The sequence below is a fragment of the Etheostoma spectabile genome, chromosome 21 (assembly GCF_008692095.1).
Source record: "Etheostoma spectabile isolate EspeVRDwgs_2016 chromosome 21, UIUC_Espe_1.0, whole genome shotgun sequence".
Classification (NCBI taxonomy): Eukaryota; Metazoa; Chordata; class Actinopteri; order Perciformes; family Percidae; genus Etheostoma; species Etheostoma spectabile.
Genome location: NC_045753.1, coordinates 9,007,439 through 9,031,269, shown reverse-complemented (window position 1 = coordinate 9,031,269; position 23,831 = coordinate 9,007,439). Strand labels below are relative to the sequence as shown.

Here is a 23,831-nt window from a genome sequence, read left to right as displayed (position 1 = left end):
GTGTGTGTGTGTGTTATCCAGTCTAAGCCCATTGTTGTCTATCGTGAAAGCTATACTCCTTTCCTAACTTAATTAGCAATCACATTTTTTTCCCATCACTATTGCATAAAAAGTTGTCCTGTTTGAAATCCCGCCTAGAGTTCAGATGCTCTATAGAGCTGCTTAAAGCAGCAGGGTTTGTTCCTGGGCATTACACACAGAGTTATTCTGTTACACAGACCCGAACTACCACCCTGCATCTCCAATTTATTTAGCCGTTCAAATCCGTCGGGTGTTGTGCCTTTTGATGCCCGTTTCCCCCAGATAGAGACACAATTGACAAGTCGGAATAAAAGCTTTAGTGCGTAACTTTTTTATAATAAACATACATTATGTTACATTCAAGCCATTGCCAAATGAGTTGCTACAAAGCTAATTAAGACTATTAGCTTCACAAAACACTCTGTTTCCAGCGTGGCTTTGTTCAGAAATTGTTGCCCTGCGACTTTTGCAAGCAGAGTGAAGACGATTACCTCTTCTGAAGAGTACATCATGTTTTTTAATCCTCCCTGTCCTTGGCTACTAGCAACTGTGTGGAGGAGGGGTGGGGCGTGTGCGTGATTGCGGAAGGCTTGTGTCATCTGGATGCAACAACAGTGGTGTTGTCATTACTTAGAATTCCTCATGGGGCGACAGAAACTATGCCATATTGCTTTAATTCATCTCCCTACATAGCTTGCTAGCTACCTAGCTATATCCATGCATAACAGTGACCACAAAGTGGAGACAGGTGTGGATGAGATCAACACAGCTGTGCCAGTTGTCTTAGGATGCCTTACAGAAATAACAGCTCTTAAATCTGCTTATTTGTTCATTCATCCAGAAACTTTTTTCTACTTCTAGCAAAAGCTATTGCATCATAAACCTATGTCACTCTCTACTGATTTTGTAGGGCCAAAGAAACCAAAAAGAATCCCTCTTTCAAACAAAAAAATAGCTAACATGAAGAAAATTTCAGATTGAATGGTTGAAATTACCTGAACTTGCAGTTTTCCTTATTATCAGGCAACGCATCGACATTTTACACTGCAGGGAAAGCTCTTGCATCAGGCAGTTAGAAGTCTGTTAGCTTTTTTGTGACTTTACATTTTAGCTTTAATGTATTTCTGCCAATTACTGTACCACAGAATGTCCCCCTGGACTGTTGTGTGTTGTTGTCTCATGTCTTTGAATAACATCTAAAATTTTCTGGAAAACATTAGAGGCCTGACTCGCTTTAACGTTCTTCAGCTGGCAACTCTATCATCATTATATTCTCAAATCCATCTATTATAATATACACTACAACTATATCATTATGTAATATTCTCAAATCCATCTACATTAGATCAGCTATGTAACCTATGGATATGCCATCATGCATGCCAACTGAGCTGGGCTCACAGAACGTCTTTCCACTTTATCACAGATTTGATCACATTAGATCATATAACTGTCACATCTCCAGTTCTCTAGGCACAACGGGAAGCATACAGTTACTCACACAAAGAACGTCGCCCTGTTGGAGATACCTTATCCAGCCAAAACATTGTAGCTCATATGTTGAGCCATCAATTAGTCATTGTGTTATTGCATCACATTATCTGTAAAGGGACAGATCCACAGTTGTAGTACATGTTTTTAAGTTCATTTTTGGCTCTGATGAAGACCTACAGAATGCAGGTGTACAGTAGTAGGTGTTGCATCTCCATAGGATAGTGTTTGTTAGCTGCTGTACCTTTAGACCTTAGCCTTGCTGCGGCTGACAGCGCTGTTGTGGCTCTGGTTTAAAAAAAGCAACAGCGGGCACATGTACACAATCAGAGGAGTTGGCAGAGTGATCAGTCATAGCTTGCCAGTACCTGCTGCCTGTCAGGCGCCCCTCTGATCCCCCGCCAGATCTCTACTCCACTGTTGTGTGTATCTGGCGAGGAGACAGAGGAGGAGGGAGCTGGGAAATGGCTTGAACTCACAACAAAGTCAAAGTTAGTCCACATCAACTGGGAAAATGTGGCTGCTGTGCATTTATACATCTTTAACATGTCTTTCAGCAGCTATAGCTACTGGAAAAGGGAAAACTAATACTGTTGTGTATTAACTAAAGAGTTTATTTACTGTACTTATTTATATTCTGCAGGGTATTCAACTATTGAGATTGAAAATGTGAAAGGAAATGCTCCAGAATGTGATTTGGAGCACAACTACAACTTGAGATTCCCATGACTCCACCTGTTTTAAACAATTCTTTAACTTCATTTTGCACAGTCCTGGCAGGAAATTTATTATAAGAATATATAGTATAATATGCATAAGACATGACAATGGCGGCGTTTAATAAGTATAGTTTGTGACGTCTTTGATACCTTAGATTAGGCAAAGTTACTTTTTTCCCCCCGATGCCTTACTTTCAGGGAAGAAAATGTTTTTCTACAAATGCCTTTTTTTGTAGTTTAAGAAAAGTAGTTCCCAGATGTTAACGTTGTCTAGTCCAGTTCAGACCAAAGGTTTGCGACCAGTCAAAAAAGAAAAGTTGCAGCGGTCTGTCTCAGCTTGACGCAAACCAGCTGATGGTGTCGCTGCGACTCAGCTGGTCAAGTCTCCAGAGGCTGGTTTTAGAACGTAAGACACATCACCAGCTTCAACTGCTAATACAGAAGTCAGCTGGTCAAGTCAGCTACAAACTATAGAATAAAATGACCCATAATCCATTTCATTTCTGGTACAAGCTGTCAGCAGAGGCTCAACATGCACCCGCAGCGAGCTGAGGCGTTGCAAGAAGTTTCAACTCGTCTCTTCGCAAATCTTTGGTCTGAACTGGGCTTAAATAGTGAAAACCAAGCAAGAAATAGCTTATAATGGAAAAAAATTATGATATAATTCAGGAAGTATTTTATCAAGGAATATTATAAATCTGAATCGATTTGACGGACTCCAGGAAGAATAGTTTTGACTATGGCCCCAACTAATGGAGATTCCAATAAATCAAAATAAATTCCAAAGGTTTTTGACCCCCATCCATCCATCCATCCATCCATCCATCCATCCATCCATCCATCCATTGATCCATCCATCCATCCATTGATCCATCCATCCATCCATCAATCCATCTTCGTCCGCTTATCCGACGTTGGGTTGCAGGGGCAGCAGCTCCAACAGAAGACCCCAAACTTCCCTTTCCCAAGCCACATTAACCAGCTCCGACTGGGGGATCCCGAGGCCTTCCCGGGCCAGTTTGGAGATATAATCTCTCCGCCTAGTCCTGGGTCTTATCCAAGGCCTCCTCCCAGCTGGACGTCCCCCCACCTAGTCCTGGTTCTTATCCAAGGCCTCCTCCCAGCTGGACGTCCCCCCACCTAGTCCTGGGTCTTACCCGAGGTCCCCTTCCAGCTCGACATCCCTCCACCTAGTCCCGGTTCTTCCCCGAGGCGTCCTCCCAGCTGGATATACCTGGAACACCTCCCTAGGGAGGCGGCCAGGAGACACCCTTACCAGATGCCCAAACCACCTCAATTGGCTCCTTTCAACGCAAAGAAACAGGTTCTCTACTCCGAGCTCCTCTCGGATGAATGAGCTTCTCACCCTATCTCTAAGGGAGACGCCAGCCCCCCTCTTGAGGAAACCCATTTTGCCCGCTTGTACCCTGGATCTCGTTCTTTTGGTCATGACCATAGGTGATGGTTGGAATGAAAACTGACTTGTAGATGGAGAGCTTTGCCTTCTGGCTCAGCTCTCTTTTTGTACCTCATAACTTGTAATTGCTTTATGATGGGACATCTTTGCAGCCAGATTGAACTTCATCTTAAACGATTGTGACCAAGACATATTTAACAGTTAAAAACATGTCAGTGCTCTCTGTTGGACAAACTAACTAATGGAGACACTGTTTCTAAATTACCTTACACTAGAGCATCATATAGTCAAAAAAGGCAAACCCCACACAGCACAGGAGAAGGCTACTAATGTCAGGCTAAGTAGCCTACTACAAAAAGAAAAAGGAAGGTTCAAAAGTATTAAATCAACTTGATAAATGGAAGGGAACAGGAAAAAAGAGAGATAGATGAGGTATGTATAGTGGTAATGTGGTCAAGAGAAGGATGTTAAATGTGAAAATGTAACCATGGGTTCTGGTTTTGGTTCTGGTTCTGGGATGGGAGAGAAATGTGCTCTGGTTTATTGGCATTTCTTTAAACCAATCACAATCATCTTGGATGGACTACTTACAACTTGTAAATAAACTTAAACTTGTTAGCAGCAATCTGCTGTGAAATCGGTGCCGATCAGGTCTGTGTCCGACATTTCTCGGTTCTGCATGGGTCTAGTTTGGTTCCTGACCGTACCGTTTCTGTACTACAGTTTCTAGCTAACGTCTCTCTAAGTCCGTTCCCCAAAATTTTGAACCATTCCTTTAAGCGTCTGTAAATTTTCTTCCTGTGCTTGGCCTCTGCAAAGACAGCCTTTCTCTTTAAACTACCCGCAGTGTCGTCAACGAGAACTTTTTACTGATTTTATGTGAGCAGACAGAATTCTGTCACATTTATCATCCTTTAAATTAGGGTTGGGCATCGTTTAGTGCTGATCCCAATTCCAATTCTTCCTTTCGATTCCGGTTCTAAACAATTCTAGATTTTGATTCTTTGAGGGGTGGAGTTGAAACAGGTCACATTCTTATTTCAGAAAAATAAGAGGAAAGATTTTATTTTTTTAATTCAATGGTAATTTACAGTTTTACCGGGTCTTTTCAACATTAAAATTAAGCTACATTTTAGAGCGCTGGTTACTGTGTTCCATGGTTGTAACATAAGAAGCGTCTGGAAGCACGGCGGCCGCCACGGAAGGCAAGGCAAGGCAGCTTTATTTGTATAGCACATTTCAGCAACAGGGCAATTCAAAGTGCTTTACACAAAATCGGTATAAAAAACAGTTAAATAAAAACCGATAAAACAAAAACAGTTTAGCTGCATCAGATTTGAAACCAAATCTTTTAAACGATTCCACTGGAATCCTCTTTTTTTTTTTTTAAAGCCCAATCCTACTTAAAAATGACCTCCTGCCACCTACAGTGCTTAACAACATTTAGACACCAAAAGGCCACAGCAGACTGTAACACCATTGATGTGCAGTCAGTTCTAACACAGACCTGTGCTTGTGGTCGCACTTGATGAAGATGTCCCTGTGTTCCTGGTATAGATCCCCCGGTGTTGACTCCAAAGCGGGGACAATGCACTCTCACATCACAGTTCACAGACGAATAGGAAGCGAGGTTGACGCCTTTCTTATCTACGTCCTTAGTCTGAGAGAGAGAAGGAAGATTACTGAGCCTGCGGCTGTGCTGTATCTTGTTTAAGTACATAATGTACTGATCATTACACACACTGTACTGTACACAGCTGGGTAAAAAGCTGGAGCCACGCAGACAAATACAGGTGTGTCTGCTACTGAAGAAGTAAGAAAACCTCATTTAAAATGACATGATGATGCAAATTGCTTAGATATCAGCTCTGCAGTTTAAAGGGCAACTACCGTTTTTTTTAAAACCTGGACCCAAATTTTCCTTTTTTTTTTGTCAAAGTGATTGATAGCAACAACAATCCTTGCCATAGGTTCAGTATTAAGCGAGATCGCTGCAGTCGGCAGCGGTGAAACAAGCTGCAATGTAAGTTAATAGGGCAATTGTGCAGCTTGTATTTATGTTGTAAAGTGCTTGTTTTGCCACAAACAGGCTCAGATTATATTGAACTGGAAACTGTTAGCATGAAGACTGTATCCTGTAACTGCTTAGTCTGTCTCTTCTCTAAAATAACAAGAATCACCATTACCTCTAAAGCTCACTAATTAACACAAGCTGCTGGTTGTCAGATTTCTTTACCTTTGGACCGAGTCAAACAGGCTAGCTGAATCCCCCCGTTATCAGTATTTATTCTACACTAAGCTAACGGGATAAACGTCATTAGGCTGACAGAAAGAGATCAGTTCAGTGGCTGCGGCAGGTCCAGACATCGCTGTAGCAATGGCAGGACGGGGAAGACTTAAACAGCAGAGAGTACAGCTGGAAACACAAACTTTGACAGATCCTGCTGTAGTTCGTCATAAACACCATATTCACATTTTTTAAAGTCACTTGAGAGAATTTTTGAAGTGACGTCAGGACTCTCCATGACTCTCCCTCTTTTCTATCTTTAACTTTAACTCTGTCACCTTTTTTCACTCTGTTGCAGTTCATCAGTTTTACTTCCCTTCCCTTTATTGCCATCCCCCTCTCTCCCTTCCTCATCCTTTCTAACTTCACTCACTCATTCATGCTGTTTGCGCTTTGACAGTATTGAAACTTTTTTTTTTGCTCGTTAACACTCTGAATTCAAAGAGACACACTTGCCTGTCTCTGTGTTGTGCCTGTGGAGACCACATCACAAAGCTAGCACATGTAGAACCTGACAGAGAGAGAAACCTCATAGGACTTACATTATATGCCTCGGCTGTGCACTTTCATGCAGAGAAAAATGTGAGTAATGAGATCCCAGAAAACACACATACAGTAAAGATACCAAAGCTCTGTGTGTGTGTGTGTGTGTGTGTGTGTGTGTGTGTGTGTGTGTGTGTGGGTGTGGGTGTGGGTGTGTGTTGCACCTACTTGTTAGCCTTCCTGTGAGAAAATATTATTTCTTTCAAAAGCACCTTGTGTTATTGGTTTTTATGTCTATGTCTTGATGGACCAAAGAGAAACTACTTTTTTTTATAATTTTTTTGTCTTTTTTTTTCATTTGATAAGAGGCCAGAGTTCTCTGATGTTAAATGTGGTCTAAACACAAACAGCCGTACAAGAAGTTTGACTAAATAAAGTTGTGTATAATTAACAATATTTACAGGAGTTATAATATCTGTGAATAGATACAGTAAGTAAACAAGATTACAAATCAAGACATTCGATTCCATCTGTCTGTTAATAACACGTTTTGAAACTCAGTTCTTAGGACACATTTTAGTTCAGGAAAAAGAAAGTAAAAAGTTTGATAGTGTAACATACTTTCATTTTTAACTGAAAAATAATGACACCTTCAGATGTAGGATTTATTAATTAATGAATTAACTGCTAGCAATATTTCTAATAACTTCTGAACATGCTATGTGTCTGTATTTTGACCTGCCTGGTCATGCACGTGTTAATAACATGTGCACCCCCGCTTGTATCTGCTGCCCTCCCCCCTCGTGTATGTTTCTGTGCAGGGGGCACGGCCACATACAGAACACAACAATGGCCTGTCCATAAAAATATCTGATTGCATAGCTAAGACTTAAAAGTGGCCGTGTTGTAACTTTAAGTGTCCGAGTGTTTACCGGGGGTGGTACAAATCTTCAGTATGGCCATTGGCAGTGATATGTTGTCTTGCAATACTTTAACAACACACTAAAGGCACAACACATGATGCGATACTGAAGCAGTTTTCTCCTTTTGTGACAGACATTTGCATTGAGTTGGGTTGATATGTAGACTGACCACTGGCAGCGTGTATACAGTATATGCATGCAAGATTGCATACTAAATTCAAATGGTTTACATAAGGACATGCATGTGATGTTTTTGCTTGGAATAAGTTATTTTAATTATGTTATCTATTTAAATGAAAGGGTACTGTAACTAGAACATTACAGTCAAAGGTTTTAGTGTTAAACTCATCAGGTGGGGGAATGTGAAGCATAATACTTTCCTTGTGTCTTGTGGCTTCTCCTCACGTATGTTCTGAATGCACTAACTAAAGAACTCCCTGCACCATGGCCCCTGCAGTGTGCTGGGTTATGTTAATGACATGCTGCACAAAGGAACTGTCTGCTTTAATTATGGACGAGTGTTGGGCTCATGGTTCCTGCTCCCTTTTTTGGTTCTTTGATATTTCTTCCTCTTCTTCCACGTAGTTCCTTCGTTTTTTCACTGTTCCCCCACGCGAGCCCTTTGATTTCCCCTACCCTGTATCGTGAGGAGAAGTGGACTAATCCTCTGAATCAAATGTGTCACCTACTCTAAGCAGGAATGAATAGGCCCTAGATTACCACTGGACACTAATCGTATTTAGGCTCCATGAGGATGGCTTCTGCTCTGGGCTGGACTGTGGGTCTGAGGCCAAGGTGATTTATTGCATGTCTTGTGCTAGGCCTTTGTCGTGCACCTGTTGAGCTTCTTCCTTTCTTTCCCTTACTGGATTCTGTGGGAAGCTCATAAGCATATTTATGGTTTGCAAAAATTGAGTCAAAGTTTGTTCATAAAACTTAGTTGCAGACCAAGAATATGGGTCAGAAGTCAGAAGGCTTTTTTTTTTTTTTTTTTTTTTTTAGGCAATGTTGCCATGTTTGCAGATACAGCAATTACTGTATCTTATGAGTTCATAACTGGGATAAGGAATCTTAGATCTTAATCTCACAATTAGCCTCATGTTGGGTTTGGGATTATTAGTTTTCTTTCAGTCAGGTATTGTCTCACAGCAGTTTGTTAGTATATCAAACAAGGAAAAAAAAAGGCTAAAACATACACAGAATTGCCGATTTTAAACTGGCCTTAATTTGAAACACAACTGAACCAACTGTTGTGGGAAGACCCATCGGGAAAAACTGCAACAAAGACTCTTCTGTTCCCTACTTACACAAACCAGTTCAGTGTTGCTAATATTACCAGCATGTCTGAAATGGCAAATTAAACTGATTTCAGCCAGTATGTGATGAGGATAAACAGTCTCAACAGCGCTTTATGTAACATATATTGGATTTAGGACACCCAGTATACAGTATACCAATATCCTAATTGTCTGTGGGACCCAATAGTATAGTGACTTGAGACCATCTTGTATGCCTGGTCATTGGTGCAGATACCCAGACTTTTTTCTTTTGTAAAACGCTAGAAATTAAATGAAAATAACTATATATTCCTTTAAAACCTGTTCTCGTCTTGTTTAAAGAAATCCCAATCTGTAAGAGAAAGTACACCCACCTTTTTTATTTGTTTTTTCAACCCAATTTAAAAGTGTACTGTATATCTGAAGTTTTAATAAAATTAACTTTGTTTTATGTTTTTCATTGCACAGAATATATACACATATTACATACATTTTATCTGCTTCAGTTGACCCAGAAGCAATCTGGCTAGAACTACAAACTATGTCTTTACACCACTCTCTCTTAATCACATTCTCATATAAAAAAAGGATTTCTAGAGCTCTAGCTTTCTTAATCTTTCATCACCCTCCGAGTCCCTTTCTCTCCACATATTTCATGCAAATACAGTGTCGAGGGCACTGGAGTAAAGCTATTTGCAGTAAATTATCATTTGACAAGCCCTGTTGCATTGTCTTCCCCCTGTTTGCCATGGCCTTCTCGCTCCCCGCCCCTGCCGTCCCTTTGAACCATCCAGCTGTGCAGATTGTCATCAACGAGCCCTTGTGTCCCTCTGTCTTTCAGTATTGGGATCTTTGGGATCTTTCGTCATCGCTCTCCTTATTGCTATCCTTCTCATCATCTATCTTCGGTCATCTCCCTCCTGAGTGCTGGGCATTTTATGACCGCTCGTATAGTGAATCCAGTCTTTCACCAGGACAAAACTGCCCTTGAGTGATACTATGAACATGCTGTCACCCTCTCCCACCCCCCTTCCTCTCTTCTTCAATCTGAATAGATTGATACACAGATGGCCTAAAGGACGTTTACTTTTTTGTGTGTGTGTGTGTGTGTGTGTGTGTGTGTGTGTTTCGAGACATCATGTATGAATAAATGGTTTCATCCACAGTTGCACATGGCTTGAGAATTCATTCCTGATGTTATTGGGTACATGTCAAGCTTTATCAGGAGTGAAAGAATGCATTCAAACCCACATGTTTTGTTTTGAACTACATGAAGCAGCTAAAATAGCATAAAGGAACTTTTTTTTTGTCCCATCTTACATTAACTCCAGATGGGCAATAGAGATTCTCCAAAGGAAATATTTATGTGTTTGTTCTGTTGTCATGCAATGGCCATCATGTTGAGGTTCTACAATGCTGATGCCTTATTTGGCAACCAGGTCCAACATTAAAAGTGCATCCTGACATAAAGACATTTTAATCTTGCACAAAAAGCCAGTTGGTTAATATTTAGGTAAATAATTAAGTAAAGGTTATTTAGTATAGCACCTTTCACATAGCAAGGTGGCAAAGTACTTCACAAGAGTCAAATTCTTAAATATAAAACCATAAAAACAATTAAAAAAACAAAACATAAGCAACAACAGACCTTTAAAACACACATTTGCAAACGCTTGACGAGGTGAGACAAAGGCGAGGGTGAGCCAAAGGCCAGTTTGAATAAGCAAGTCTTCTCTCTCTTGACAGAGACAGATGATGGTATGTCTAAAGGAACAGTGTTCCACAGTGTCACAGCACGAGCACTTGAAGGCATGACCACCTTTTGTTTTCAAAAACTACCCCCTCATTTTACTGGAAACTCGGTGAATGTGTACAGTTCTTCCTCATTGTTGTAGGTTCCAGTTGCAAGAGTAGATTGCCATATGGTTGAACAATGAATGCCCCTTTTCTGCCTTGAAATGGCTCCAAAGTGACTTGTGCCTGTGCCTAGGTGCACATTTTAAGCCATTTATCTTATCGGATCATTCTCCATGTTAATGATGAGTAATTATTCAATCATGTAAAGCTTATATGACACATAATACCCTCATACAGGGTCAAACACAGATTGCACACCACTTATTTGTCTACTTTGCTCTCTTGTTGTCTTGCTCACACTCTGTTGCATGACAGGTTTTTCATCCCTCAGGCAGCTGGCACTGATACTCATTAATTGGTGCAATCGTTTCATAGTATTTTCTCTTTGGGCCATTGGTTTATGCGGGTTGTTGGTGTTCTGTCTTCTTTTAGAGAAGTTCAAAATGGGCTTTGGATGTTAGATCTAATTTACTACTTATTTTGACAAAGTGAGATGGGTCAAGGTTAAGTGCAGTGGAAGGAGGAGATGGTTTGAAGGTGGTGATGGGTAGGATTTGGAAATAAAGGGCCACTAGGGAGCCCTGTTTTCATGTGAACTCTGCAAAGCCATTGACAGAAAGGTCTGCTTTATGCCAAGCCACTACAGATTTTGGTTTTGAGCCCCTTTCCCACAGACAAGCCTCACAAATATCCACGATGCAATGGGCTTATGTAAAATAGAGTGAATGGAATCTTGGCTGAAATTACATTTCCCAGTGTTGCCAATTTAGCGACTTTGTCGCTAGATTTAGCAACTTTTCGGACCCCCTTTGCAACTTTTTTTTCATAAAAGCAACTAGTGACACATTTGCCACCTTTGTGTAGAAAAGACGCCAGTATTGTCCACTGAGCCTGGAAGACATTTCTCTCTTGTGGCCGCCAAAACAGTCGCCTCTCTCTTCTGTTCCGTGACTGAGGAGCAGCCCCTCCCCTCTCTGCTCTATCCTCATGTGCAGCAGTACTGCGCAAGCAGGTAGAAGGGGAGTGGAGACGGAGTGCGGGGGCCGGTGTAGGTATGAGAGACAGTGGGATCAGATAATTAAAAACCATTGCAGCAGATACTTGCCTTCTAACTTCTAACTGCTTTGACCTGACTTGAAAACATTTAAAGCATTGTTGAGAGAGAGAGAACGACTTTCTGGAGACATCCAATGCGTCTAAAACTGCCAATCTTATGGTTGATGATGTCCGAAATTGTAGGCGTAATTGATGACACTTTGTTAAGATGACACTTTGCACCTCCAGAGCTAGAGCTCTTTATGACTTGCCATGTTAAGCCTTGCACGGATTGGTTTGCATCGTCAGATCTTTCCCCTGAAGGCAGAACAGCGAAGCTGGATCTGTTCTTTCCCATCCACCATCATTCATAGTCCTGACAGCTCAGCAAATTCCCTACACCCCTCCCAGCCTGCTGTTCAAAGCCTTACATTTGCCAACGGAGAGGGGGTGTAGTTTTGAACTTGGGGCCCACTGACAGAATTTACCCTCAAGATATTTTCAGTTGAATGTCCTCTGAAGTGGGAAGACATTTTCTTCATCTGTTTTTGACTAAGTCCACTATTGGTATTTTTACTTCTGAGATCATATCGGTGTCATTTTTTAGACACTTGGAGGAAGCATGTACTTTACTTGGAAGCATGTCCTACAAAACAACCCTCTCTTGCAGCTTGCATCAAAGTCACTGATTTGGAAATGTAGAACTTTTAAGTTGGCATAAGGCTTATAGCTGTGATGCCTTTTCTGCCTTTTGATCTGTTCCAACTAATGACTGTCTTCATTGTTGGATTGAAAAATAGTAGGGCAAATAGTCTGTTTCCCAGCCTCTGAAGTACTTTAGTGACATTCCATAACTTACTTCAACAAGAGCTTGCAGTCAAGTAGTTAAACCATCATGAACTTTATTTACAATGCAAGTTTAAAGAGATAAAGATGTGGTGGTGATGTTGGGTCTTAAGGGACAGTCTTAGTCAGATAGGAATCACTCAATCAGTCCCGGTAAGCACGAGACTCGGCCTTTAACGAGTCTTATCAAAGTCTTCTTTTTTTCTTTCTGGATAGAGCTATTAGATATTAGCTTCTTTATGACTTTGTGCCTTTATGTCAAATGACAGCTTGAAATGCATTTCAACAGCACCAGATCCAAAAACATTTCCTGTGTCTTTAAAAAACCTCTTAGCTGAACTGGATCTCATTGTGTTGTAGTTTGGTATCTACATTATCTTTAATTGCAGTGCTAACTTTTTTCGTTTGGCAGAGTACATTATCATGCACATTTTCTTAACTAAATGATGGCTCAATATCCTATTATCTATAAAATGCTTCACTGCCTTTTCACTAGAAGAAATTGTACCTTTTCTTTTATTCCCAGAGTTGTCATCTACATTGTCTCAAATTCAATCTTGCACTTTGCTATGCAATATTTATCTTGACCCAATTTCTCTGTGCATTAGACTTTGCAATCTCACAACCTCGTACTGTTAACTCATAGCACCTGTGGTTGCTTTAACAGGAAATAGGATGTTGCTCATCTACAACTTGCTCTGCCATGACTCTGTTGTAGATGCATTAGCAATGCTGTAGATGTCAATATCAAGGCACCACGCCTTTATATGATGGTGTGTTTGTTGCTCTGATATGTTTATGATGAGTCCAGCTCAGAAAATCCTGTACAGTCAGTGCAAAGAAAAAAAGCAATTTTTCATGAAATGTATCATGAAAGATGACCCTTGCTACAGTTCAGTAAAGGCCATGCCCAGAGAAGCCTCATGTACCATACAATATTGTCTGACTTGGCCTTAGATACAGCATATAAGATATCTATCCAGTCGGTGCAAATATAGCACAGACATGTGATCACATGCCACACCGACTCTACTGAAATCCAACTTGACACAGGACATCCATCAGCATCATGTACACCGGGGCAGCAAAGTCTGTACAGAAAACACACGAGACAACTGAAAATTCACTTATATTCTACAAGGCGAATGCATCATAGATGTAGGATGTACCTTAAGGTGTTTTCAAAAAATAAATATGGGTAGATTTGGGGCACTAATGACACAAATTTTATAATTTAAAAGGGTACTCCAACAATTTATTATTGAGTAGCCAGAAAGTTGGGGGATGCAAGGCAGAGCCAAGAAAAATGAAGCAGTGTGTCCTGACATTAAGTTCTTAGGATGAGTCAGCTTTAAAAACACTGGATTTTACATTTATCATAATGCAGCTTATTTACTTACTTTCATTAGACAGCCTCTACCTGTTAAATGCCTTTGTCTTTCAAAGTTTATGCCCCCTGTTTAAATCACCAGACGTCTGCCAAATATTGAAATTTGAAATTCCAAGCCTAAGTCAAGGTTTTCTCCTTAAAATGTAATTGTTTTTACAGACTTAATAATACTCTTCATTACTGGCGAACAGCTTTTTATGTGCTTAATGCCCTATCTCGCAATGTTTATGAAAATAAGAAATTATTTCTCTACAATTTAGATCCACTCAAAATGTAATTGGTTCTAGCCTTGGCCCATGCTACACTCTTCAACCAAGTTTAATCAAAAAATAAGACAGTAGTTTTTCCGTAATCCTGCTTAGGGATGTCACAAGATCCAGTACTTTGGTACCAAGTCTGTACCGTTATTTTGAAAATGTGACAGTACTTGTTTTTCTACAGTACTGTAGGTACCAGGCCATTTAATTCTTATGAACTTGATGGGACATTATACGTCTACAAGTGTTCTAGTCTGACATTAATTGCTGTAGAAGAAGAAGAAGAACGTCCACCAGCACAGAAAAAACAAAGCACCTCATCTTTGTTGCCGTACACAACAGCTTAACCACAGTCAGCCTCTGGCTTTACTACACCATTACATCTACAGAAACAGCTTTCCCAACTTCACCTGGAGCTTACAAACCGAAAACGTTCTCCCTGATGTTGTCTGTCACAACCTAACGTTAGCTTCAATAGCTGACATTAGCTAACTTTAACGCTTGTTTTGTCCAGTATATTCTATAACGTTGGATAAGTTAACCTGAACCAGACCGGTTTTATGGGAAAAAAAATTAACAATGGCAGAGAAAAACAGACCAACTAAACATCCTTGCTGTTAGACATTACTGTACGCAGGCTTCAGAGCAGCGAGCTGTGAGTCCAGTGACATCCCTAATCCTGCTGCTAAGCAAACAAACAGAACCCAAAATCTAACCTCCTCGGCTAAAGTAATGAACATTCTCATATCTTCAGTCAGAATACTTGCAGGTGAGTCATTCCCGAACAATTCAATGTATTTTAAATACCAGCTGGCGTATGCATATTGGTGTTGAAAACCTGATGCTGGTTAACCACCTGTCAGATTCCTGGCCTAAAAAACAAGCACAGCATGAAGACTGAGAAATCTATTCTCACTCACACATTTCTCTTTCTTCCCCTTCTTTTTTGAACACTAAAATTGTAATAATAGTTAGTTTTATTTTCTGCCGAAGGGTATCATTTGACTGCTTCCCCAATGAGGCACTTAACTGTTTGCCCAGTTCCCTCTCACAGTGAGCTACCTCTCTGCTTGTGGCCTGTATTTTTTTTTCACTCCGGTCTGCAAGAGAATAGCCCTCCAGCTAAATAGAGACTTGCCAGTGGAATTTCACAATGATAAAGGGAGCTATTCGTGTTGGCAGGAGTGTGAAAAAGCTGCCCTGGCAGCGGTGATACAGTAGCATTGCTCAGCGGTGTTAGCAAAGTGAAGAGACTTCACTTTGAAGCGGATCGTCTTCTAAAGACCCCCCCCCCCCCCCCCCCCTTCTCTTCGCTTCCGTTTTGCCATCTATCATCGTGTGTTGCTCTGCTGTGTGGAAGGGCAGATCTGAGTTGTTGCAGACTATCAACACAGGCGCTGAATAGTTTGCCTCCCATCTTAATATGTTGTGAGTTGATCTGATGTTTCTGTGGCATATCTGACCTATATTTCTTTTAGACATGTTTTCATTTCAAACAGACATACACTGCACGGACACAATCCATTTCACCACTTCTCTGTTAATCCACTATCTGTCAAGCCCGGAGATGCCCTGTGTAAACTCAGTGGGTGACTCGGTCTCTCCTATTAGCAAATGTAGTCAGAAGCTCTATCCTTAACACTAGTCATCCATTTTCCCACCCTCTCCTCTCCACAGCAGCTCTACAGAAAAAAAATCTCTATGTTCAGACGGAGGGGAATTCCCTTCATGTGGAATGTGAAGTGAAACCCACCCCTCACAATTTCCACACATACCATCAAGTATACACTAGGACATTGTCCAACTCAAATGTCTACAAACATGATATACAAATGATCACAACACTAATTTCACAACACATTCCCATACAAATAGTCGGATGCACATGCATTCCCTCCCCCTCCGATAGGACCGTGAGTACATTAACAGCTTCCCCTTTTCCTTCCTGCCTCAAAACACTTTACAGTGAATTTCTTTCCTATGTCTTTCTCACTTTCATAGATTTTCTGGATACTTTCTCTTGTTCAGTTTCTCTTTTTCTCCCTTTTCTTTTTGTGTCTCTCCCCCCCCCCCCATTGTTGTGGGGCAAGAACAGTAGCTGTCTTTTGTGGCCAGCGTGCCTACTGATTTAAGGGCATTACCGTTGTATGTGGTCATTTTATTGTGCCACAAACCATAACGAATTGTAGCAGTGATACATTGTGTGGCTACTGTGTCATTTTCTAATATGAAGTTGTCATCTTTTTAATAAACCTCACAAGGTATAAGACACGTTGTGACTTATATGTAGCTATAATCAGCTTTTCATTTTGCAATAATAGGAACTAGAGTGTGTTTTTGTTTTTTAGGTAAAATCTGCTGTCAGAGAAGACAGCATTGATGTTTAAAGGGTTGTTTGCTTTTTCGGAAAAAAACACTTAGTGTATTTGTTTTCCTGACGAGATTTAGATGAGAAGATCGATACCACTCATATCTGTTCATTAAATATAAAGCTAAAGCCAGCAGAACTTTAGCTTAGCTTACCAATTAACATGTAATACATGCAGTTCCTTTGATATTCCTGTCATCCATTTGTGTGAAAAATGAGGGGAAAAAAATGGTCGATTGTATATGGAATAAGCAGTAAAAGTGTTTGCGGATTTACAGTATGTGAATATGAAAATACAGAAAAAAACAAAAATAGACTTGCAGTGTCACACATGCTCTTACTGACCATATTGGGCAACTGACGCTAGCTGGAGATGCAGTAAAGAAGTGCTGGGTGGATGGATAACTACAAATTGTCCTTTTTTACATTTTTGGCCAGGTAACGGTTAAACAAATAAAATACAACTTTTAAATAGGACAGTTTTAGAGTCATTAATAAGTGAATACGTTTTTTATTTTGAACAGAGATGTTAGCCGTTCTCCTGCCTAGAGTCTTAATGCTAAGCTAGGCTAAACATGTCATGACTCTGGCTCCATACTTTACGCACAGCCATCATATTGATAGAATTTTCCTCATTACACTCTCAAAAAGAAAGCAAATAAATATATTCTTGAATTCTAAATGTTAACCATATGGAAATGTGGTAATTCACAGCTGATGTTAGCGCAGCTAGCTTAGCACAAGAGGGCTGCACTAGCATTTTGTTTGAGCTGACAGGCCAGTAAACATCAAAGTGTGAGCCTAGAGGTTGCACGAGTCTGTGGAATGCATGCTAACTTCTGCCTGATGTCAGTCTGTCAAAGTCTCTAGCTCTAACGCTGATATTGAAAAGCAGTAATGCTGGCTGTAGGAGGGTGTTTCTGCACCCGAAGAATTAGAGAGAGAGAAGGAAAGAGAGGAAAGACGAATGGAGAGTCGACAGAGGAAGGACACTCAGGAAGAGACCAGGAAAAGACGTAAGCATGAGGACAGAGGGAAAAAGGGGGCTTGCAGGGAGAGGAGGAAGGGTGTCCTCGCTGGCTTTTGTACTGTACGGGCGTGTTTGTTTTCTATATGCTACATCCCTCCCTTCCTCTGCCCGCTTTCTCAGCTGCTCAACTCTTTTTATTATTTCTTCCAGGTCGAAGACGAGGCAGACCATACAACGCAGAAGGCCTGGGGAAATCATTAACCGCACGCATGCAATATGACTGGTAGGTTGGGTTCTGCCCACGTGTTTAGTATGTTTATTGTGTGTGTGTGTGTGTGTGTGTGTGTGTGTGTGTGTGTGTGTGTGTGTGTGTGTGTGTGTGTGTGTGTGTGTGTGTGTGTGTGTGTGTGTGTGTGTGTGTGTGTGTGTGTGTGTGTGTGTGTGTGTGTGTGTGTGTGTGTGTGTGTGTGTGTGTGTGTACACATCACAGACTCTTGCTGGTTTAAATAAGGATTCATTATCTTCATCTCTTACACTGTCATCATCCAATTGTGCACAGTGATTTGTCACATATGCAGTACGTGCAGCTCAAATGCTCGATCGCTCTGTAGGTGTCATTCATACTGAGTATGGGTCCAAAATGTTTGCCTGATCACAATTCTAATTTTAACTAACAGTAAGCCAAAAAAGTATAACTAGAATTTCTTCATTTCTAGTTTTAGGGCTGTACTGAACATGTGGCGCTTTCTTTATGAAGTTCAACCTTGTAAAGATAAACGCTACACTAGATAAAGATTACGCTTCACTAATGTTATTAACATTATACTATTTGTAGATTTAGACTCACGGAGTGGCTGTGTAGAAATGTTTCCGACTCCAAACATTTCCAATAACGCCAGAGCGTTGTTTTTATCATAGCATAATGTTGCTAATTTGCTTGTGAACTTATTAGATCAACCTGCTATACATGCTTATATGTTGATGAAACTGACGACCTACATTCATTGAAGAAAGTTAATTTAATGGAAAAAGATTAATTCATTTTAATCAAATGAAACATTTTATTTGAGGATTATTTTTTTTAGGGTGATGACCTCATAAAATATGCAGACAGACATTTGATTCAGCCTGATTTATTTGATTTACATTTGACAGTGTTGCTTCACAACATTATTCATTCATTCATATTCATTTATTCATTTGTCAGGATGTAATGGTTATTAATAACAAAAGTACTGGTTCTAAGTAAGAGATTTTTTTTCTCAATGGAAGTTTGCAAGATGGGAAACTGGGCAATGGAGCACTATATGCAAAAGAATTAGACTTTTATGTAATCTCTGTTTTCTAAGACTGCACAAAGCATTTTCAGCAATCACCTTGTTTTGAATGGTGCCTTCCATAGTCCTCTCCTCTCTCCGCACAGCTGGAGCGAATAGGGAAGTGGATAATTGTGGTTTAATCCCGCTCTAAGTCCCTGCAGCATTAGGGAAGCAGCAGAGGCAGATAATGCATAGCAGCTCAGGCAGAGTGAGACGGAATAACCCCCAGAGTTGTTTGGACAGATGTTTGGTGAGAAAAGGCTTTAATGGTAGAAAGCTACCATTAAAGCCGTTCTCTTCAACCACATCAGCCACAGTTTGAAGAGGGGGAACTGGACACAGGTGACGCTGAAGTGTAGTGAGCTGTCATTTTTGTTCCAATCCCCTCTTTGTGTGTTGCTGTGGCAATTAAGGCAACATGTGCACATCAGGTTTGGTTGTGTGGTGTATATACCTGTCTCTTGGGGAAAGAGACCGTAAAGAAGTCGCTATAACTATTAGTAAATATTTCCCTCTGTCATCCAGATTGTTGACCCCAGACCCCTTTGCAAAAAGGTTGGTGACCAAGTAAAAGTTGCTTTTAAGTGAATGCTTGTTGTTGCACAATCAATTTCCACCTGTCACTTATGATATTGTTGTTTGCTACATAAATGTCTGATTTCAATAATTTGTTGGATTATTGATTTCACAACTTATTTTAGGGAAACCTACGTCTATACACGTGAAATCAAGCTTCATTAAGGGACACATTTATTAATTCAACCTAGTTTAAAGCCTGGGACTAGGTACTTGAAACTTGGCTGTGGCAACAGCCACGTGCCGAGAATCAAAACAACACCTTCGATGTTCTGTGTGTTTCGCGTTAGGTCACAGCAGTTTCCTGCGGCGTTGCTATGACAACCAGCCACGCTTGCCTCACACGTGAAGCGGTACTAAATCTGCAATGGAAAAAGGAGGACGGGGCACCACGGGCGAGGCGAGCAGATCCAAAAGATTTTTTTCAGGGCCGATCCCCCCCTGCATATTTTAATGGATCGTAAACACTAAAATGAAGCCAATCAGAATCCAATTCTTTATTTACTGTACTTGTCATTTTCAGCAGTCTCGTCAATTTCAACAGTCACATCCTTCCAGTTAAACTTTCATCAATAATTTACTGTAGCTTTTATATTAAAGAGCCCCTTTTATGCTTTTTTGAAATCCCCCCGTCTTTTAGTGTTACATAGTTTATTGTGTATGTAATAAATGTATAGTAAGTACAAAAAAACATATTTCACATCAAATGGAGCTTTATCTCCCACTTTTTCTCAACTGACTAATAGTTATGGAATTCCTCCATTAGTGATGTCCTTGATTGAGAAAGCCATCCCAGCTCATAGGTGCTGCCCATAGGTGCTGCTGGAGCAAGCACAGCCCGCCCAGTGGCGGCTTGAATTTGGTTGACCAATCACAACCGAATGGGCCAGCTGACCAATCAGAGCAGACTTGGCTATTCAGGAAGGCGGGCCAAGAGCTCAGACAGTGTTTCAGGTGGAGCCACTGCAGCAATGGTCTGTATGAAAAACATTTGTTTTTTTGAACATCAAAACATATAAGCCTATCTAGTAGACTGCAAGACTACAAATATGATGCTGAAAAGGAATATAATAAGGGCTCTTTAATGTGTCAAATACACATTTATTCGACATTCAGGTTAATATATCTGCATTGGATCAGGCTTGGTATCAGCGGAGACCCATTATAAGGACCACTAAAAACGTGACTCTTACATCCCTGTACAAATACTGTGTTCACTTGCTCACTTAGGCTGTAGAATATTAAGCAGCTGCAAGAGAGAATGCAAATCTATACTTTCTGTCAGGGAAGGAGGCATCTTCAAGGTTACCCAGTAAAGTGAGATGCCGTTGTGATTCATGGTGCTTGTAAAAGCTGAGAAACATACTCCCTTCTCGCGAGCTCCTGCAGTGACCTTTTCGTAATGCTTCAACCTAAAAGTGAAGCTTTTCTCTGCTATGCTCTTTGGTTAAACGAAGGCCAGAATAGGGGTGGTTTCCCCACAGAAGGAGTGATTTCGTAGAGAAAATCGTTTGGAGGCTGTGGAATTGAGTAAGGGGGATATTTTAGAAGGTGTGCTTAGCCCCAGGAAGTGAGTCTTTTGGAGTGGGGGTGGTGAAGACATTAGACTTACACTTTGGGGTTCAGGGGTGTGTGTGTGTGTGTGTGTGTGGGTGTGTGTGGTGTGTGTGTGTGTGTGGTCAAGGGACATATGGTGTAACATATATATATGTGAGTGTGTGTGTGTGTGTTTGTACACACATATAATATATATATATATATATTATATATATATGTGTGTGTGTGTTTGTATGTATGTGTATATATATATATTGTGTGTGTGTGTGTGGTGTGGTGTGGTGTGATATATATATTATAATATATTATATATATTATATGTATGTGTGTGTGTGTGTGTTATATATGTGTGTGTGTGTTATATATATATAATATATGGTGTGTGTGTGTATGTATGAATAATATCTATATATATATATTACTATTTCACACAACATATTATATTATATTATTATATATAATTATATTATATATATACACACACACACAAACACAACATCTATAATATATATATATAATATATAACACACATACAACACACACGATATATATATATATATATATATATATATATATATATATATGAGGTGTTAGGCAGGGGCACAGGCCGGCAGGGAGGTGGGATCAGTCTCCCATCGCTGGGCTAGAGGCAAACATTCTTAACACCTCATAAATCTCACCTGGTGCTACAGGACCCCTGCTGACATAGCTGCTGTGGTGCGCACTCACACAAATGCATTGCATACACCTCATAGACACGTGCACAAACTGTGTAGCATGCACATTTTTTGTGGGTGCCTGCTGAACAGTATGCATCCATGTGTGCGTATGTATATATAGTATGTTTAATTGCACACCGGCAGTAAAGCTAGAGCCTGAAAGTCAGTCATGTCAACAACAGCAGTGAAATTGGAAAAATACAGTGATTTATAATAAATCACATGTTATCCATCTACCCTTCTGACATAAGTGCAAAGGAAAGTTAATCTTGGCTTCGTTGTAGATTTTAATCCAACCTGCTGAATAAATCTGCAGCACTGTAGTCGAGGTAAGAGTAATCCCTCTTTTGCTTTGTCCTGTTTTACATCACAATCCACTTTTATGGTTTCTGATTCAGTTTTTGTTTTGTTCATTAGGTGTCAACATGGTCATAACCCAGTCTTAACTGTTACCTGTTTTTGTTGTGCAACTTTCTGTTAATGCAGCCCAAGGGCACTGCACAGCAGTAAAACAACATATTTTCTGCTTGAGTAAAAAAAAAAAAAAACTCAGCCTCTTTGCCAGTGGAAATTTACACTTAATCTCTCTTGTGTGTTCTTATTTCCTTTCCTGATAAAAAGCCAGATGCACCATCACTAGCAGTGAAGCAAATTACCCCAATAACCCCTACAAATGTACAGCGAAACACTGGTACCGCAGTCAGAAGACAGCAATTACTGATGTGTGACATTAGTGCACTTGGTGTACTGCTGTATGGGAAGGTATGCAGTAACGTGTACTCAGACACAATGTAGACTCCCCTGAGCTTGTGTTTCTTCAGTGTGTGATGATAACAGCGCAGAAAATCAAAGTGTCCTTTAAAAGGACAATGGGGAATTAGGTCCCCAAGGGACTTGATCCCCTACTCAGAAGCAGAAGCACTAGCTGCTTCTCTATACAAGAAGGGCCAGAGTCGCCTCCATCTGCTGAGGAGACTCAGGTCCTTTGGATTGTGCAGGCTCTCCTCAGGACCTTCTATACTCTGTGGTGGCCTCTGCCATCCTTTATGCTGTGGTCTGCTGAGGGGGCACTCGGAGCAGACTCAATAGACTGATCAGGAGAGCGAGCTCTGTCCTACTGTCCTCTGGACCCCATAGAGAAAGTAGGGGAGAGGAGGATGTTAGCCAAGCTGACATCCATCATGGACAACACCTCCCACCCCCTACTGACACTGTGGTCCCTGAGCAGCTCCTTCAGCAGCAGACTGATACCCCACGGTGTAAGAAGAGGTACCGCAGTTCCTTCACCCGCCGCTGTCAGACTCTACAACACCTGCACACCTGATAATGTTGTAGTTTCTGTTCCTGTTTTTCTCCCATCTACATCACACACTTTTTGTTTATCTTTAATATCGGTATTTATATTATTTTATTACAAGTACTTACTTTTGAATATTTATGGTCTCGGTTAATATAATTTAAATTATGCTACCGACTCTTGCTTCATTACTCTAATTACACATTCAACTTAATTTTAACGTCACTTACATTGCAATATTGTTTCTCTTCATGGCAACCGCACTTTAAATTCCTTATTTGACGCCATTTTACTTACTCAGTCTACCATATTTCCACCGTCTATTGCTTCCTGTATTTCTTGTGTCTTACTTGTTTGTGTGTTTTGTTGTTGTTTTTTTTTTTTGCTGTTATTGAAAAATGCTGCTACTGTAACGACAAAATTTCCCCGTCGTGGGATAAATAAGATAATCTGCTGCTTCCTCAAGAGTGAACACTTGTTTTAACACTAATGTATATAGAAAAGAAAGAAAACTTGAACTATTCCTCTAAAAAGGGTCCACTGTGGCACCCGTTCTGTATACGAATCCAAGAAAATAAGTGATGACTAATGCTCACACACACACCCACACACACACACACACACACACACACACACACACCACACACACACACCACACACACACACACACCCACACACACACCACACACGCACCACACGCACACACCACACACCACCACACACACACACAACCCCGTTCCCATGTTTCAGCAGGTGACTAGATAGCCAGCAGGTGAGGTTTTAAGAGGTGACCATTTGCAAGCTAATGTTACTGCAGGGTAAACATCAGCGCTCACGCTTTCCTCGTCACACTGACTCACCACAGAAGTTGTTGAGAAGAAAGCACACAGTGTTACTGCCACTCTCCTCTTTTTCACATCACTATGCAGAACACCACATTCCTGTGAAGGCTTGGGCATGTAAAACAAAGCAAAAATGCATCAAGAGCTGCAATTTGTAAGTGTTTGTTGTTTTGGTGGTCA

At 40.6% G+C, this 23,831-nt stretch overlaps 1 protein-coding gene across 2 annotated transcripts in view; it reads left to right on the top strand.

The window, feature by feature from the left end:
- The window catches only part of thrab (thyroid hormone receptor alpha b), a 157,207-nt gene that overhangs the window by 37,596 nt on the left and 95,780 nt on the right, over positions 1-23,831 (top strand). For both annotated transcript variants that reach the window (XM_032501523.1, XM_032501520.1), the window contains exon 3: positions 17,552-17,624. The gene's annotated coding sequence lies outside the window, so the exon portion shown is untranslated. The remainder of the gene's footprint in view (positions 1-17,551; positions 17,625-23,831) is intronic.